Source organism: Arachis stenosperma, chromosome 9 (genome assembly GCF_014773155.1).
Source record: "Arachis stenosperma cultivar V10309 chromosome 9, arast.V10309.gnm1.PFL2, whole genome shotgun sequence".
NCBI lineage: Eukaryota > Viridiplantae > Streptophyta > Magnoliopsida > Fabales > Fabaceae > Arachis > Arachis stenosperma.
This window is the reverse complement of record NC_080385.1, coordinates 41,941,571-41,960,454: the sequence shown is the minus strand read 5'-3', so window position 1 is coordinate 41,960,454 and position 18,884 is coordinate 41,941,571. Positions and strand designations below refer to the sequence as shown.

Sequence of the window (18,884 nt, the reverse complement as noted above, 5' to 3'; positions counted from 1 at the left end):
CTAAAGTCCCCAATTAGAGGTGTCCAGGGTTCTTAAGCACACTCTTATTTACCTTGGATCACAACTCTTATTCTTTCTTTTTCTTTCTCTTTTTTTTTTTTCGATTTTTTTTTTTTTTTTTTGAATAGCTTTTTCTTGCTTCAAGAATCATTTTATTGATTTTTCAGATCCTCAGTAACATGTCTCCTTTTTCATCATTCTTTCAAGAGCCAACATTCATGAACCACAAATTCAAGATACTTATGCACTGTTTAAGCATACATTCAGAGAACAAAAACATTGCCACCACATCAAAATAATTAAACTATTATAAAATTCAAAATTCATGCAATTCTTTTCTTTTCAATTAAGCACATTTTTATTCAAGAAAGGTGATGGATTCATAGGACATTCATAACTTTAAGGCATAGACACTAAGACACTAATGATCATAAGACACAAACATGGATAACATAAAGCATAAAATTCGAAAAACAGAATAACAAATAACAAGGGAATCAAGGAATGGGTCCACCTTAGTGATGGCGGCTCTTCCTTGCTTTTGAAGGTCCTATGGAGTGCTTCAGCTCCTCAATGTCTCTTCCTTGTCTTTGTTGCTCCTCCCTCATGATTCTTTGATCTTCTCTAATCTCATGAAGGATGATGGAGTGTTCTTGGTGCTCCACCCTTAGTTGTCCCATGTTGGAACTCAACTCTCCTAGGGAGGTGTTTAGTTGCTCCCAATAGTGGTGGAGGAAAGTGCATCCCTTGAGGTATCTCAGGGATCTCATGGTGAGGAAGGCTCTCTTGTGTACTCCATCCTTTGTTTAGTGATGGGCTTGTCCTCATCAGGGTGTCTCCCTCTATGTCAACTCCTACTGAATAACAGAGGTGACAAATGAGGTGAGGAAAGGCTAATCTTGCCAAAGTGGAGGTCTTGTCCGCCACTTTATAGAGTTCTTGAGCTATAACCTCATGAACTTCTATTTCTTCTCTAATCATGATACTATGGATCATGATGGCCCCCGGTCTATGGTCACTTCGGACCGGTTGCTAGTGGGAATGATTGAGCGTAGTATGAACTCTAACCATCCTCTAGCCACGGGTTTGAGGTCATGCCTTCTCAATTGGACCGGCTTGCCTCTTGAGTCTTGCCTCCATTGTGCGCCCTCTTCACATATGACTGTGAGGACTTGGTCCAACCTTTGATCAAAGTTGACCCTTCTAGTGTAAGGATGCTCATCTCCTTGCATCATGGGCAAGTTGAACGCCATCCTCACACTCTCCGGACTGAAATCCAAGTATTTCCCCCGAACCATAGTAAGATAATTCTTTGGATTCGGGTTCACACTTTGGTCATGGTTCTTGGTGATCCATGCATTGGCATAGAACTCTTGAACCATCAAGATTCCGACTTGTTGAATGGGGTTGGTAAGTACTTCCCAACCTCTCTTCGGATCTCATGGCGGATCTCCGGATATTCACCCTTTTTGAGTGAAAAGGGACTTCGGGGATCACCTTCTTCAAGGCCACAACTTCATAGAAGTGGTCTTGATGCACCTTTGAGAGGAATCTATCCATCTCCCATGACTCGGAGGTGGAAGCCTTGCCTTCTCTTTCCTCTTTTAGAGGTTTCTCGGCCTTTGGTGCCATAATGGTTATGGAAAAACGAAAAAGCAACGCTTTTACCACACCAAACTTAAAATGTTTGCTCGTCCTCGAGCAAAAGAAGAAAGAAGGGAGTAGAAGAAGAAGAAATGAGGAAGAGGGAGATGGAGGTGTATTCGGCCAAAGGGGGAGAAGTGGTGTTTAGGTTGTTTGGAAATGAAGGTGTAAAGAGGGGTTTATATAGGAGAGGGATGAAAGTTCGGTCATTTGAGGGTGGGTTTGGGAGGGAAAGTGGTTTGAATTTGAAGTGTGAGGTTGGTGGGGTTTATGAAGGATGGATGTGAGTGGTGAAGAGAAAGATGGGATTTGATAGGTGAGGGGTTTTTGGGGAAGAGGTGTTGAGGTGATTGGTGAATGGGGGAAGAAGAGAGAGAGTGATGGTAGGGTCCTGTGGGGTCCACAGATCCTGTAGTAGGGTCCTGTGGGGTCCACAGATCCTGTAGTGTCAAGGAAAAGGCATCCCTGCACCAATTGGCACCAAAATCCACGTTTTGGGCCAATCCTGGCGTTAAACGCCGGGCTGATGCCCATTCCTGGCGTTTAACGCCAGGTTTTATACCTTTACTGGCGTTTAACGCCAGTTTGGTGCCCCTTTCTGGCGTTAAACGCCCAGAAAGGTGCCAGACTGGGCGTTAAACGCCCATCTGCTAGGCTGACTGGCGTTTGAACGCCAGCAGCATCTTCCTCCAGGGTGTGCTGTTTTTCTTCCTGTTTTTCATTCTGTTTTTGCTTTTTTCATTATTTTATGACTTCTTATGATCATCAACCTACAAAAAAGATAAAATAACAAAGGAAAATAATTAATTATAAACATTGGGTTGCCTCCAACAAGCGCTTCTTTACTGTCACTAGCTTGACAGAGGTCTCTCATGGAGCCTCAGAAATGCTCAGAACCGTGTTGGACCTTCCCAACACCAAACTTAGAGTTTGAATGTGGGGGTTCAACACCAAACTTAGAGTTTGGTTGTGGCCTCCCAACACCAAACTTAGAGTTTGACTGGGGGCTCTGCTTGGCTCTGTTTTGAGAGAAGCTCTTCATGCTTCTTCTCCATGATGATAGAGGGATATCCTTGGGCCTTAAACACCATGGATTCTTCATTCACTTGAATGATCAACTCTCCTCCATCAACATCAATCACAGCCTTTGCTGTGGCTAGGAATGGTCTGCCAAGGATGATGGATTCATCCATGCACTTCCCAGTCTCTAGGATTATGAAATCAGTAGGGATGTAATGGTCTTCAACCTTAACCAGAACATCCTCTACAAGTCCATAGGCTTGTTTCTTGAGTTGTCTGCCATCTCTAGTGAGATTTTTGCAGCTTGCACCTCAAAGATCCCTAATTTCTCCATTACAGAGAGGGGCATGAGGTTTTACACTTGACCCTAAGTCACACAAGGCCTTCTTGAAGGTCATGGTGCCTATGGTACAAGGTATAGAAAACTTCCCAGGATCCTGCCTCTTTTGAGGCAGTTTCTGCCTAGACAAGTTATCCAGTTCTTTGGTGAGCAAGGGAGGTTCATCTTCCCAAGTCTCATTTCCAAATAACTTGTCATTTAGCTCCATGATTGCTCCAAGGTATTTAGCAACTTGCTCTTCAGTGACATACTCATCCTCTTCAGAGGAAGAATACTCATCAGAGCTCATGAAAGGCAGTAGTAAGTCCAAGGGAATCTCTATGGTCTCAGTTTGAGCCTCAGATTCCCAAGGTTCCTCATTGGGGAACTCACTGGAGGCCAGTGCACGCCCATTGAGGTCTTCCTTAGTGGCGTTCACTGCCTCTTCTTCCTCCCAGAATTCGGCCATATTGATGGCTTTGCACTCTCCTTTTGGATTTTCTTCAGTGTTACTTGGGAGAGTGCTTGGAGGAAGTTCAGTAATTTCTTGCTCAGCTGACCCACTTGTCCTTCCAAGTTTCTAATGGAGGATCTTGTTTCATTCATGAAACTTTGAGTGGTCTTTATTAGATCAGAGACCATGGTTGCTAAGTCAGAATTATTCTGCTTAGAACTCTCTGTCTGTTGCTGAGAAGATGATGGAAAAGGCTTGCTATTGCTAGCCTGTTTCTTCCACCATTATTATTGAAACCTTGTTGAGGTCTCTTGATTCTTCCATGAGAGGTTTGGGTGATTTCTCCATGAAGAATTATAGGTATTACCATAGGGTTCTCCTAGGTAATTCACCTCTTCCATGGAAGGGTTCTCAGGATCATAGGCTTCTTCCTCAGATGAAGCATCCTTAGTACTGTTTGGTGCATTTTGCATTCCAGACAGACTTTGAGAAATCAAATTGACTTGTTGAGTCAATATTTTGTTCTGAGCCAATATGGCATTCAGAGCATCAATCTCAAGAACTCCTTTCTTCTGACCAGTCCCATTGTTCACAGGATTCCTCTCAGAAGTGTACATGAATTGGTTATTTGCAACCATTTCAATCAGTTCTTGAGCTTCTGCAGGCGTCTTCTTCAAATGAAGAGATCCTCCTGCAGAGCTATCCAAAGACATCTTGGATAGTTCAGAGAGACATCATAGAAAATACCTATGATGCTCCATTCAGAAAGCATGTCAGATGGACATCTTCTGATTAATTGTTTGTATCTTTCCCAAGCTTCATAGAGGGATTCTCCATCCTTCTGTCTGAAGGTTTGGACTTCCACTCTAAGCTTACTCCATCTTTGTGGAGGAAAGAACTTTGCCAAGAAGGCATTGACTAGCTTTTCCCAAGAGTCCAGGCTTTCTTTAGGTTGAGAGTCCAACCATATTCTAGCTCTGTCTCTCACAGCAAAAGGGAATAGCATCAGTCTATAGACCTCAGGGTTAACCCCATTAGTCTTGACTGTGTCACAGATTTGCAAGAACTCAGCTAAAAACTGATGAGATCTTCCATTGGAAGTCCATGAAACTTGCAATTCTGTTGCATTAGAGAAACTAATTGAGGCTTAAGCTCAAAGTTGTTTGCTCAATGGCAGGGATTGAGATGCTTCTCCCATAGAAATCAGGAGTAGGTGCAGTAAAGTCACCAAGCACCTTCCTTGCATTGTTGGCATTGTTGTTGTTTTCGGCTGCCATGTCTTCTCCCTTGAAGAATTCGGTCAAGCCCTCTAAAGAGAGTTGTGCTTTGGCTTCTCTTAGCTTTCTCTTCAAGGTCCTTTCAGGTTCAGGATCAGCTTCAACAAGAATGCCTTTGTCTCTGCTTCTGCTCATAAGAAATAGAAAAAGAAGAAGAGAATGTGGAATCCTCTATGTCACAGTATAGAGATTCCTTGAAATGTCAGAGGAAAAGAGAAATAGTAAGAAGAAGGAGAAGGAGAATTCGAATTTTAATAGATAAAATTCGAATTGTGCATTTAGAAGGAGTAGTACTCCATAAATAGAAGGATGTGGGAAGGAGGGAAGAGAATTTTCGAAAATTCAATTAAAAAAAAATTTGAAAACATTTTGAAAAATGTTAATTGATTTTCGAAAATCAAAGTGGAAAAGAGATAAAGTGATTTTTGAAAAAGATTTTGAAATTAGAAATTAAAAAGATTTGATTGAGAACTATTTTGAAAAAGATGTGGTTAAAAAGATTTAATTAAAAAGTTATGGGTTTAAAAAGATGTGATTGAGAAGATATGATTTGAAAACATTTTTAAAAGATATGATTTGAAAATAATTTGAAAAGATATGATTTTGAAAATTGATGACTTGCCTAACAAGAAAAGATATGATTGAAACATTTAAACCTCTCTCAACAGAAAAGGCAACAATCTTGTGATGTTCAATCAAATCATTAATTGTTGGTAAGTATCTTTTTAAAAGGAAAGAAATTGAATTTGAAAACATTTGATTGAAAAGATTTGATTTGAAAAAGATTTGATTTGAAAACTAAGAAAAATTGATTTTGAAAACAAAATCTTCCCCCTGGCACCATCCTGGCGTTAAACGCCCAGAATGGTATACATTCTGGCGTTTAACGCCCAAAATGCACCCCTTTTGGGCGTTAAACGCCCAACCAGGTGCCCTGGCTGGCGTTTAAACGCCAGTCTGCCTTCTTCACTGGGCATTTTTGAATGCTCAGCTTTTTCTGTATAATTCCTCTGCAGTTGGTTCTGAATCTTCAATTCCTTGTATCATTGACTTGAAAAGACTCAAATTAAAATATTTTTGGATTTTTCTATTAATCAAAATGCAACAAGAATCAAATAACAATGCATGCAAGACACCAAACTTAGCAGTTTGTGCGCTACTGACACTAACAATATGAGAATGCATATGAGACACAAAATACTTCAAGTCAATAGAATTCAAAGATCAAAACAAGAAATATATGCATGAATTCGAAAATTATAACAAAAACATGCATTTGACACTAAACTTAAGATGAGACTCTAGACTCAAACAAGAAACATAAAATCTTTTTGGTCTTTTTATGGTTTTATAAATTTTTTTTGTGTTTTTCGAAAATTAAGTGGAAAAAGGCATCAAAATTCTTAATGAGAATTCCAGGAATCAGTGCAATGCTAGTCTAAGACTCCGGTCCAGGAATTAGACATGGCTTCACAGCCAGCCAAGCTTCCAAGGAAAGCTTCGGTCCAAAACACTAGACATGACCAAAGGTCAGCCAAATCTTAGCAAATCACTGCTCCAAGAGCAAGATTGATACGAAATCAACAAGCTCTTGTGGTGATAAGTTGAAACCTCGGTCCAATCAGATTAGACATGGCTTCTCAGCCAGCCAGATTTCAACAAATCATCATGAAACTCTAGAATTCACCTTCAAGAATTTCGAAAAAAATACCTAATCTAAGCAACAAGATGAACCGTCAGTTGTCCAGCCTAAACAATCCCGGGCAATAACACCAAGAACTTGATGTTGTTGCCGGATCTTGGCATCTGATGTTACCACAAGCTTGCTCAAAACATGAACAATCCCCGGCAACGGCGCCAAAAACTTGGTGCACGAAATTGTGATCACTACAACTTCGCACAACTAACCAGCAAGTGCACTGGGTCGTCCAAGTAATACCTTACGCGAGTAAGGGTCGATCCCACGGAGATTGGTGGTATGAAGCAAGCTATGGTCATCTTGTAAATCTCAGTCAGGCAGACTCAAATGGATATGGTGATGAACGAAAATAACATAAAAGATAAAGATAGGGATACTTATGTATATCATTGGTGTATGAGCTTCAGACAAGTGTATGAAGATGCCTTCCCTTCCGCCTCTCTGTTTTCCTACAGTCTTCATCCAATCCTTCTTACTCCTTTCCATGGCAAACTTGTGTAGGGTCTCACTGTTGTCAGCAGCTACCTCCCATCCGCGCAGTGAAAGCTAATGCAGAGCACTCTGTCACAGTGCCGCCAATCACCGGTTTGGTTCCCTCCCCTACCGGAATAGAATCACTCTTTTGCGTCTGTCACTAACGCCCAGTAGGTTACAGGTTTGAAGCACGTCACAGTCATTCAGTCATTGAATCCTACTCAGAACACCACAGACAAGGTTAGACCTTCCGGATTCTCTTGAATGCCGCCATCAGTTCTTGCCTATACCACGAAGACTCTGATCTCATGGAATGGCTGGCTCGTTTGTCAGGCGAGCACTCGGTTGTCAGGCGATCAACCATGCATCATGCAATCAGAAATCCAAGAGATATTCACTAAAGCCTCGAATGCTTGTAGAACAAGAATGGTTGTCAGTCACCTTGTTCATAGGTTGAAGAACGAGTGATATCTTAGATAAAGAACAAGTGGAATTTGAATGGAAGAACAATAGTAATTGCATTAATACTCGAGGTACAGCAGAGCTCCACACCCTTAATCTATGGTGTGTAGAAACTCCACCGTTGAAAATACATAAGAACATAGTCTAGGCATGGCCGAATGGCCAGCCTCCAAAGTGAGTTCAATCATAAAAACATGATCAAAAGGCTCTCCATCTCTAATACAATAGTAAAAGGTCCTATTTATAGAAAACTAGTAGCCTAAGGTGTACAAGAATGAGTAAATGACATAAAAATCCACTTCCGGGCCCACTTGGTGTGTGCTTGGGCTGAGCAATCAAGGAAATTCGTGTAGAGACGTTTTCTGGAGTTAAACGCCAGCTCCCATGCCAGTTTGGGCGTTTAACTCCAACTTTTATTCCTGTTCCGGCGTTTAACGCTGGAATTTCTGAGGCCGGATTGCTTCGCGGGTTTGGGCCATCAAATCTTGGATAAAGTATGGACTATTATATATTGCTGAAAAGCCCTGGATGTCTACTTTCCAACGCCGTTGAGAGCGCGCCAATTGGGCTTCTGTAGCTCCAGAAAATCCACTTCGAGTGCAGGGAGGTCAGAATCCAACAGCATCTGCAGTCCTTTTTGGTCTCTGAATCAGATTTTTGCTCAAGTCCCTCAATTTCAGCCAGAAAATACCTGAAATCACAGAAAAACACACAAACTCATAGTAAAGTCCAGAAAAGTGAATTTTAAATAAAAACTAATAAAAATATACTAAAATCTAACTAAAAGATATCAAAAACATACTAAAAACAATGCCAAAAAGTATACAAATTATCCGCTCATCAGTTAGCATTCAACTTGCCCATGATGCAAGGAGATGAACATCCTTACACTAGAAGGGTCAACTTTGATCAAAGGTTGGACCAAGTCCTCACAGTTATATGTGAAGAGGGCGCACAATGGAAGAGAGATTCAAGAGGGAAGCCGGTTCAATTGAGAAGGCATGACCTCAAGCCCATGGCTAGAGGATGGTTGGAGTTTATTCAACGCTCAATCATTCCCACTAGCAACCGGTCTGAAGTTACTCTAGACCGGGCCATCATGATTCATAGCATCATGATTGGAGAAGAAGTGGAAGCTCATGAGATTATAGCCCAAGAACTCTATAAAGTGGCGGACAAGTCTTCCACCTTGGCAAGGCTAGCCTTTCCTCATCTCATTTGTCACCTCTGTTATTCAGTTGGAGTTGACATAGAAGGAGACACCCCCATTGATGAGGACAAGCCCATTACTAAGAAAAGGATGGAGCAAACAAGAGACCCCTCTCATCATGAGATCCCTGAGATACCTCAAGGGATGCACTTTCCTCCACAAGACTATTGGGAGCAAGTAAACACCTCCCTAGGAGAATTGAGTTCCAACATGGGACAACTAAGGGTGGAGCACCAAGAACATTCCATCCTCCTCCATGAAATTAGAGAAGATCAAAGAATCATGAGAGAGAAGCAACAAAGACAAGGAAGAGACATTGAGGAGCTCAAGCACTCCATAAGACCTTCAAGAGGGAGAACAAGCCGCCATCACTAAGGTGGACCCGTTCTTTAATCTCCTTGTTCTTCCATTTTCTGTTTTTCGAATTCTATGCTTATGTTTATCTATGTTTGTGTCTTATGATCATTAGTGTCTTAGTGTCTGTGCCTTAAAGTTATGAATGTCCTATGAATCCATCACCTTTCTTAAGAATTGTTCTTAATTGAAAAAGAAAAGAATTGCATGAATTTTGAATTTTACAACAGTTTAATTATTTTGATGTGGTGGCAACACTTTTGTTCTCTGAATGTATGCTTGAACAGTGCATATGTCTTTTGAATTTGTGATTCATGAATGATGGCTCTTGAAAGAATGATGAAAAAGGAGACATGTTACTGAGGATCTGAAAAATCATAAAAATGATTCTTGAAGCAAGAAAAAGCAGTGAATACAAAAAAAAAAGAAGAAGAAAGCAAGCGAAAAAAAAAAAGAAAGAAAAAGAAAGAAATAAAGTTGTGATCCAAGGCAATAAGAGTGTGCTTAAGAACCCTGGACACCTCTAATTGGGGACTTTAGCAAAGCTGAGTCACAATCTGAAAAGGTTCACCCAATTATGTGTCTGTGGCATGTATGTATCCGGTGGTAATACTGGAAGACAGAGTGCTTTGGGCCACAGCCAAGACTCAATAAGTAGCTGTGTTCAAGAATCATCATACTTAACTAGGAGAATCAATAACACCATCTGGATTCTGAGTTCCTAAAGATGCCAATCATTCTGAGTTCCAAAGGATAAAGTGAGATGCCAAAACTATTCAGAGGCGAAAAGCTAAAAGCCCCGCTCATCTAATTAATACTGATCTTCATAGATGTTTTTGGAGTTCATTGCATATTCTCTTCTTTTTATCCTATTTGATCTTCAGTTGCTTGGGGACAAGCAACAATTTAAGTTTGGTGTTGTGATGAGCGGATAATTTGTACGCTTTTTGGCATTGTTTTTAGTATGTTTTTAGTGTGATCTAGTTAGTTTTTAGTATATTTTTATTAGTTTTTAATTAAAATTCACTTTTCTGGACTTTACTATGAGTTTGTGTGTTTTTCTGTGATTTCAGGTATTTTCTGGCTGAAATTGAGGGATCTGAGCAAAAATCTGATCCAGAGACTCAAAAGGACTGCAGATGCTGTTGGATTCTGACCTCCCTGCACTCGAAGTGGATTTTCTGGAGCTACAGAAGCCCAATTGGCGCGCTCTCAACGGCGTTGGAAAGTAGACATCCTGGGCTTTCCAGCAATATATGATAGTCCATACTTTGCCCAAGATTTGATGGCCCAAACCGGCGTTCAAAGTCACCTCAAGAAATTCCAGCGTTAAACGCCGGAACTGGCACCTAAATGGGAGTTAAACGCCCAAACTGGCACCAAAGCTGGCGTTTAACTCCAAGAGGAGTCTCTACACGAAAATGCTTCATTGCTCAGCCCAAGCACACACCAAGTGGGCCCGGAAGTGGATTTTTATGTCATTTACTCATCTTTGTACACCTTAGGCTACTAGTTTTCTATAAGTAGGACCTTTTACTATTGTATTTGACATCTTGGTAGCTATCTTTGAGTTTTATGCTATCTTAGATCACTGGTAGGCTGGCCTCACGGCCATGCCTAGACCTTGTTCTTATGTATTTTCAACGGTGGAGTTTCTACACACCATAGATTAAGGTGTGGAGCTCTGCTGTCCCTCGAGTATTAATGCAATTACTATTGTTCCTCTATTCAATTCCGCTTGTTCTTTGTCCAAGATATCACTTGTTCTTCAACTTGATGAAGGTGATGATTGTCACGGATCATCACCATTCTCACTCATGAACAAAGTGACTGACAACCACTCTTGTTCTACAAGCAATCAAAGCCCTAGTGAATATCTCTTGGATTCCTGACACACGATGCATGGTTGATCGCCTGACAACCGAGTGCTCGCCTGACAAACGAGCCAGCCATTCCATGAGATCAGAGTCTTCGTGGTATAGGCAAGAACTGATGGCGGCATTCAAGAGAATCCGGAAGGTCTAACCTTGTCTGTGGTATTCTGAGTAGGATTCAATGATTGAATGACTGTGACGTGCTTCAAACTCCTAGCAGGCGGGGCGTTAGTGACAGACGCAAAAGGATCAATGGATTTTATTCCGGCCTGACCGAGAACCGACAGCTGATTAGCCATATGTTGTGACAGAGCATGGGAACATTTTCACTGAGAGGATGGGAGGTAGCCACTGACAACGGTGAAACCCTACACGAGCTTGCCATGGAAAGGAGTAAGAAGGATTGGATGAAGACAGTAGGAAAGCAGAGAGACGGAAGGGAAGGCATCTTCATTCGCTTATCTGAAGCTCTCACCAATGATATACATAAGTATCTCTATCTTTATCTTTATGCTTTATTCGTTTATCACTATACCCATTTGAGTCTGCCTGACTGAGATTTACAAGGTGACCATAGCTTGCTTCATAGCAACAATCTCCGTGGGATCGACCCTTACTCGCGTAAGGTTTATTACTTGGACGACCCAGTGCACTTGCTGGTTAGTTGTGCGAAGTTGTGTTATGCCATGGTATTGAGCACCAAGTTTTTGGGATTCATTACCGGGGATTGTTTTATGTAAAAGTATTGATCACAATTTCGTGCACCAAAGCTCGTCACAGTCATTCAATCCTAGAATCCTACTCGGAATACCATAGACAAGGTTTAGACTTTCCGGATCCTCATGAATTCTGCCATCTATCTAACTTATACCATGAAGATTCTGTTGGGGAATCTAAGAGATATGCGCCCGGCCTAAAGTAGAACGGAAGTGGTTGTCAATCACGCGCGTTCATGGGTGAGAATGATGATGAGTGTCACGGTTCATCACATTCATCAAGTGTTGTGCAACGTATATCTTGGAATAAGAATAAAAGAGAATTGAATAGAAAGTAATAATAATTGTATTGAAACTTGAGGTACAGCAGAGCTCCACACCCTTAATCTATGGTGTGCAGAAACTCCACCGTTGAAAATACATAAGTGAAAGGTTCAGGCATGGCTGAATGGCCAGCCCCCTGAATGATCAAGAGATCGAATAATCAAAGGCTAAATAGTCAAAAGATTAAACTGTCAAAAGATGTCTAATACAATAGTAAATCATCCTATTTATACTAGACTAGCTACTAGGGTTTACATGAGTAAGTAATTGATGCATAAATCCACTTCCGGGGCCCACTTGGTGTATGCTTGGGCTGAGCTTGATCTATCCACGAGCTGAGGCTTTTCTTGGAGTTGAACTCCAAGTTATAACGTGTTTTGGGCGTTCAACTCCGGATCATGACGTTTTTCTGGCGTTTAACTCCAGACAGCAGCATGTACTTGGCGTTCAACGCCAAGTTACGTCGTCAATTCCCGAATAAAGTATGGACTATTATATATTGCTGGAAAGCTCTGGATGTCTACTTTCCAATGCCGTTGAGAGCGCGCCATTTGGATTTCTGTAGCTCCAGAAAATCCATTTTGAGTGCAGGGAGGTCAGATTCCAACAGCATCAGCAGTCCTTTTGTCAGCCTTTTTCAGAGTTTTGCTCAAGTCCCTCAATTTTAGCCAGAAATTACCTGAAATTATAGAAAAACACAAACTCATAGTAAAGTCCAGAAATGTGAATTTAACATAAAAACTAATGAAAACATCCCTAAAAGTAGCTTGAACTTACTAAAAACTACCTAAAAACAATGCCAAAAAGCGTATAAATTATCCGCTCATCATATACATGAACTGGTTATTTGCAACCATTTCAATAAGTTTCTGAGCTTCTGTAGGCGTTTTCTTTAGGTGAATGGACTCACCTGCAGAGTGGTCCAGTGACATCTTGGAAATTTCAGACAGACCATCATAGAATATATCTAATGTGGTCCATTCTGAAAGCATGTCAGAAGGACACTTTTTGGTCAGTTGCTTGTATCTTTCCCAAGCTTCATAGAGGGACTCACCATCTTTTTGTCTGAAGGTCTGAACATCCACTCTAAGCTTGCTCAGCTTTTGAGGAGGAGAGAACTTGGCTAAGAAAGCCGTGACCAGCTTATCCCAAGAGTCCAGGCTATCTCTAGGTTGTGAGTCCAACCATGTTCTAGCTCTGTCTCTTACAGCAAAAGGGAAAAGCATAAGCTTGTAGACTTCAGGATCAACTCCATTGGTCTTAACAATATCACAGATCTGCAAGAACTCAGTTAAGAACTGATAAGGGTCTTCTGATGGAAGTCCATGAAACTTGCAGTTCTGTTACAGTAGAGAAACTAATTGAGGCTTTAGCTCAAAATTGTTTGCTCCTATGGCAGGGATTGAGATGCTTCTTCCATAGAAGTTGGAAGTTGGTGTAGTAAAATCACCAAGAATCTTCCTTGCATTGTTGTTTGGTTCGGTCATAATTGTTTCTTTTGCTGCTTCCTTTTCAAAAATTTCAGTGAGGTCCTCTTCAGAGTTTTGTGCTTTAGCTGCTCTTAGCTTCCTCTTCAGAGTCCTTTTAGGTTCAGGATCAGCTTCAACAAGTATGCCTTTATCTTTGTTCCTGCTCATATGAAAGAGAAGAAAACAAAGAAAACATAAAATCCTCTATGTCACAGTATAGAGATTCCTTGAGGTGTCAGAGGAAAACAAGAATGGAAGAAGGAGGTAAGAATTCGAACACACAAAGAGAGATGGAGTTCGAATTGACAACGGAGGAGGAATGTTAGTGTTTAAATAGAAAAAGATAAGAGAGGGGGAAGAATTTTTGAAAATAAAAAGAATAAAATTTAAAATAAATTTTTTAAAAATTGGTTGTAGTTTTGAAAAAGATAAGAAATAGTAAAACAAACAAAAAGTCAATTAGTTAGTTGAAAAAAAGATTTAAAAATTAATTTTGAAAAGATAAGAAGTTTAGAAAAGATTTTTGAAATCAATTTTTTTAAAAAAGATATGATTTGAAAAAGGTATGATTAAAAAGATATAATTAAAATTTATTTTGAAAAAGATTTGAAAATGAAATTTTAAAAAGATTTGATTTTTTTTTGAAAAAGATATGATTTTGAAAAAGATATGATTGAAAATATTTTATTTGAAAAAGATTTGATTTTGAAAAAAAAATAAAGATTTGAAAAAGATTTGATTTGAAAACAAAATTCCTCTCCTTGTGTCATCCTGGCGTTAAATGCCTAGGAGCTGCATGTTTTGGGTGTTTAACGCCCAATTGCTGCATGATTTGGGTGTTTAAACGCCCAGCCAGGTACCCTGGCTGGCGTTTAAACGCCAGTTTTCCTTCTTCACTGGGCGTTTTGAACGCCTAGCTTTTTCTCTGTAATTCCTCTGCTTTATGTTCTTGGATCTTCATTTTGCTAAATCCTTTATTCAAGAAGATATGTTTTCAATTTTGAAAAACAACAAAATGAGTCAAAACATATAATTCTTGGATCAAAACACAAGATATATGCAAGAACATTATGAACGTCAAGATGAACACCAAGAACAATCTTAAAGATCAAGATGAACATCAAGAACTCAGTTTTCTTAATGAAAGAAAACATGGAGGACACCAAACTTAGAATTTTCTCATGTTTGGGCCATATGAATGCAAGAATGCATATGTAGAACATCATGCAGTGCAAATCAATAAATCATGAAGATCAAACAAGGCAATTCATCAAGAACGACTTGAAGATCATCAAGAACATAATGCATGTGTTTCGAAAATTGCAAGACAATTAATTCAGAATGATTGGCATCTATAGGAACTCAGAATTTAGATAGTGTTATTGATTCTCCTAGTTTAGTACGTTGATTCTTGAACACAGCTACTTTATGAGTCTTGGTCGTGGCCCTAAGCACTTTGTTTTCCAGTATTACCACCGGATACATAAATACCACAGACACATAACTGGGTGAACCTTTTCAGATTGTGACTCAGCTTTGCTAGAGTCCCCAGTTAGAGATGTCCAGAGTTCTTAAGCACACTCTTTTTGCTTTGGATTACGACTTTAACCACTCAGTCTCAAGCACATGGTTAGGGACAGCTTGATTTAGCCACTTAGGCCAGGATTTTATTCCTTTGGGCCCTCTTATCCATTAATGCTCAAAGCCTTGGATCCTTTTTACCCTTGCCTTTTGGTTTTAAGGGCTATTGGCTTTTTCTGCTTGCTTTTTCTTTTTCTTTCTTTTCCTTTTTCACCTCCTTTCTCTTTTCTCTTTTTTTTCGCAAGCCTTGTTATTCACTACTTTTTCTTGCTTCAAGAATCAATTTCATGATTTTTCAGATTATCAATAACATTTTTCTTTGTTCATCATTCTTTCAAGAGCCAACAAATTTAACATTCATAAACTTCACTATAAAAAATATGCACTGTTCAAGCATTCATTTAGAAAACAAAAAGTATTGCCACCATATCAAAGTAATTAAACTAATTTCAAGATAAAATTTGAAATTCATATACTTCTTGTTCTTTTGTAATTAGGAACATTTTTCATTTAAGAGAGGTGAAGGATTCATGGAATTATTCATAGCTTTAAGGCATAGACACTAGACACTAATGATCATGTAATGAAGACACAAACATAGATAACACATAAAGCATAAAAATAAAAAAATAGAAAAATAAGAACAAAGAAATTAAAGAACGGGTCCACCTTAATGATGGCGGCTAGTTCTCCTTCTTGAAGATCCTATGGAGTGCTTGAGCTCCTCAATGTCTCTTCCTTGCCTTTGTTGCTCTTCCCTCATGGCTATTTGATCCTCTCTAGTTTCATGGAGAATGATGGAGTGCTATTGGTGCTCCATCCTTAGTTGCTCCATATTGGAACTCAAATCTCCCAAAGAGGTGTTGAGTTGCTCCCAATAGTTATTTGGAGGAAATTGCATCCCTTGAGGTATCTCAGGGATTTCTTGATGAGGGACTTCCTCATGCTCTTGTTGGGGTCCATGAGTGGGCTCTCTTATTTGCTCCATCCTCTTTTTAGTGATGGGCTTGTCCTCTTCAATGAGGATGTCTTCCTCTATGACAAGTCCAGCTAAATTGAATAGGTGACTGGTGCATGAAATTGTGATCATCAACAATGGCGCCAAAGACTTGGAGGAGCTCTCAAACGTGAATCACACTTTGTCACAACTTTGCACAACTAACCAGCAAGTGCACTGGGTCGTCCAAGTAATACCTTACGTGAGTAAGGGTCGATCTCATGGAGATTGTCGGCTTGAAGCAAGCTATGGTCACCTTGTAAATCTCAGTCAGGCGGATTCAAATGGTTATGGAGTTTTAATAAATAGAAAGAAAAATAAACAGAAAATAAAGATAGAGATACTTATGTAATTCATTGGTGGGAGTTTCAGATAAGTGTATAGAGATGCTTTGCTCTTCTTGAATCTCTGTTTTCCTACTGCCTTCATCCAATCCTTCATACTCCTTTCTATGGCAAGCTGTATGTTGGGTTTCACCGGCGTCAATGGCTACCTTCCATCCTCTCAGTGAAAATGGTCCAAATGCGCTGTCACCGCACGGCTAATCATCTGTCGATTCTCGATCATGTTGGAATAGGATTTACTATCCTTTTGCGTCTGTCACTATGCCCAACACTCGCGAGTTTAAAGCTCGTCACAGTCATCCCTTCCCAGATCCTACTCGGAATACCACAGACAAGGTTTAGACTTTCCGGATCTCAGGAATGGCCGCTAATAATCCTAGCTTATACCACGAAGACTCCGATCTTTCGGAATGGAGGCTAAGAGATACACGCTCAATCTTAAGTAGAACAAAAGTGGTTGTCAGTCACGCGTTCATGAGTGAGAATAGTGATGAGTGTCACGGATCATCATATTCATCATGTTGAAGTGCAAGCGAATATCTTAGAATAGGAATAAGCATGAATTGAATAGAAGAACAATAGTACTTTGCATTAATACTCGAGGAACAACAGAGCTCCACACCTTAATCTATGGTGTGTAGAAACTCCACCATTGAAAATACATAAGTGAAAATAGGATAGGCATGGCCAAATGGCCAGCCTCCCAAAACGTGAACAATGGTTCCAAGATTCCAAAGATAGATGAAAATACAATAGTCAAAAGGTCCTATTTATAAGAAAACTAGCTACTAGGGTTTACAGAAATAGGTAAATCATGTAGAAATCCACTTCCGGGCCCACTTGGTGTGTGCTTGGACTGAGCATTGAGCTTTACACGTGTAGAGACCTCTCTTGGAGTTAAACGCCAGCTTTTATGCTAGTTTGGGCGTTTAACTCCAACTTTTATGCCAGTTCTGGCGTTTTGACTTTAGAATAGGGCAGAAAAGGGGCGTTTGAACGCCAGTTTGCGTCGTCAAAACTCAAGCAAAGTATGGACTATTATATATTGTTGGAAATTCCTGAATGTCTACTTTTCAACGCAATTGAGAGCGCGCCATTTGGAGTTCTGTAGCTGCAGAAAATCCACTTCGAGTGTAGGAAGGTCAGAATCCAACAGCATCAGCAGTCCTTTGTTAGCCTCTGAATCAGATTTTTGCTCAGGTCCCTAAATTTCAGCCAGAAAATACCTGAAATCATAGAAAAACACACAAACTCATAGTAAAGTCCAGAAATATGAATTTTGCATAAAAACTAATAAAAACATCCCAAAAAAGTAGCTAGATCCTACTAAAAACTACCTAAAAACAATGCCAAAAAGCATATAAATTATCCACTCATCAGTGACAGATGAGATGAGGGAAGGCTAACCTTGCTAAAGTGGAAGGTTTGTCAGCAACCTTGTATAGTTCTAGAGGTATAATCTCATGAACTTCCACTTCCTCTCCAATCATGATGCTATGGATCATGATAACCCGATCTACAGTCACTTCGGATCGGTTGCTAGTAAGAATGATGGAGCATTGGATGAATTCCAACCATCCTCTAGCCACGGGTTTAAGGTCATGCCTTCTCAATTGAACTGGCTTGCCTTTGGAGTCTCTTTTCCACTGAGCTCCTTCCATACATATGTCCGTGAGGACTTGGTCCAACCTTTGATCAAAGTTGACCCTTCTAGTGTAGGGGCGTGCATCTTCTTACATCATTGGCAAGTTGAATGCCAACCTTACATTTTTTGGACTGAAATCTAAGTATTTCCCCCGAACCATTGTAGGCCAATTCTTTGGTTTTGGGTTCACACTTTGATCATGGTTCTTGGTGATCCATGCATTAGCATAGAACTCTTGAACCATTAAGATTTCGACTTGTTGAATGGGGTTGGTGAGAACTTCAAAACCTCTTTTTCGAATCTCATGTCAGATCTCCAGATACTCATTCCTTTTGAGTATGAAAGGGACCTCGGGGATCACCTTCTTCTTGGTCACAACTTCATAGAAGTGGTCTTGATGGACCTTTGAGATGAATCTCTTCATCTCCCATGACTCGGAGGTGGAAGCTTTTGCCTTCCCTTTCCTCTTTCTAGAGGTTTCTTCGGCCTTAGGTGCCTTAATTGGTTATGGAAACACAAAAAGCAATGCTTTTTCCACACCAAACTTAAAAGGTTTGCTCGTCCTCGAGCAAAAGAAGAAAGAAGGACGGAGAAAAAGAAGAAATGGAGGAGATGGAGAGTGGTGAGTGGTTCGGCCAAGAGGGGAAAGAAGTGTTTATGATGTGTGAAAATGAAGGAGGGTAAAGGGGTAGAAGTGGAGAGAGGGTAGTTTTCGTGTATTAGGGTTGGGTTTTGGAGGGAAAGTTTTTGAATTGTGAATGGTGGGGTAGGTGGGGTTTTTGGGGAAGAGTGGGTGGATGTGAGTGGTGAAGAGGTGATGGGGAAGAGAGGTAGAGGTGATTGGTGAAGGGTATTTGGGGAAGGGTGTTATTGGAATGTGTGAAGAAGAGAGAGTGAGTTGAGGTAGGTGGGAATTCTGTGTGGTCCACAGATCCTGAGGTGTCAAGGATTTCTCATCCCTGCACCATTCTGGCCTGTAAACGACCCCTGAGTGTTAATCCTGGCATTAAACGCCAGATTA

General features: G+C 40.3%; 2 non-coding genes across 2 annotated transcripts; both read left to right on the top strand.

Annotated features, from left to right (window-relative positions):
- The first annotated feature begins 4,207 nt into the window (after positions 1-4,207).
- On the top strand, positions 4,208-4,311 carry LOC130952840 (small nucleolar RNA R71). Its single transcript, XR_009075016.1, has one exon. It is a non-coding gene; the product is annotated as a small nucleolar RNA R71 (small nucleolar RNA).
- An 8,502-nt stretch (positions 4,312-12,813) lies between these two features.
- LOC130953513 (small nucleolar RNA R71) lies at positions 12,814-12,921 on the top strand. Its single transcript, XR_009075683.1, has one exon. It is a non-coding gene; the product is annotated as a small nucleolar RNA R71 (small nucleolar RNA).
- Positions 12,922-18,884: the final 5,963 nt, after the last annotated feature.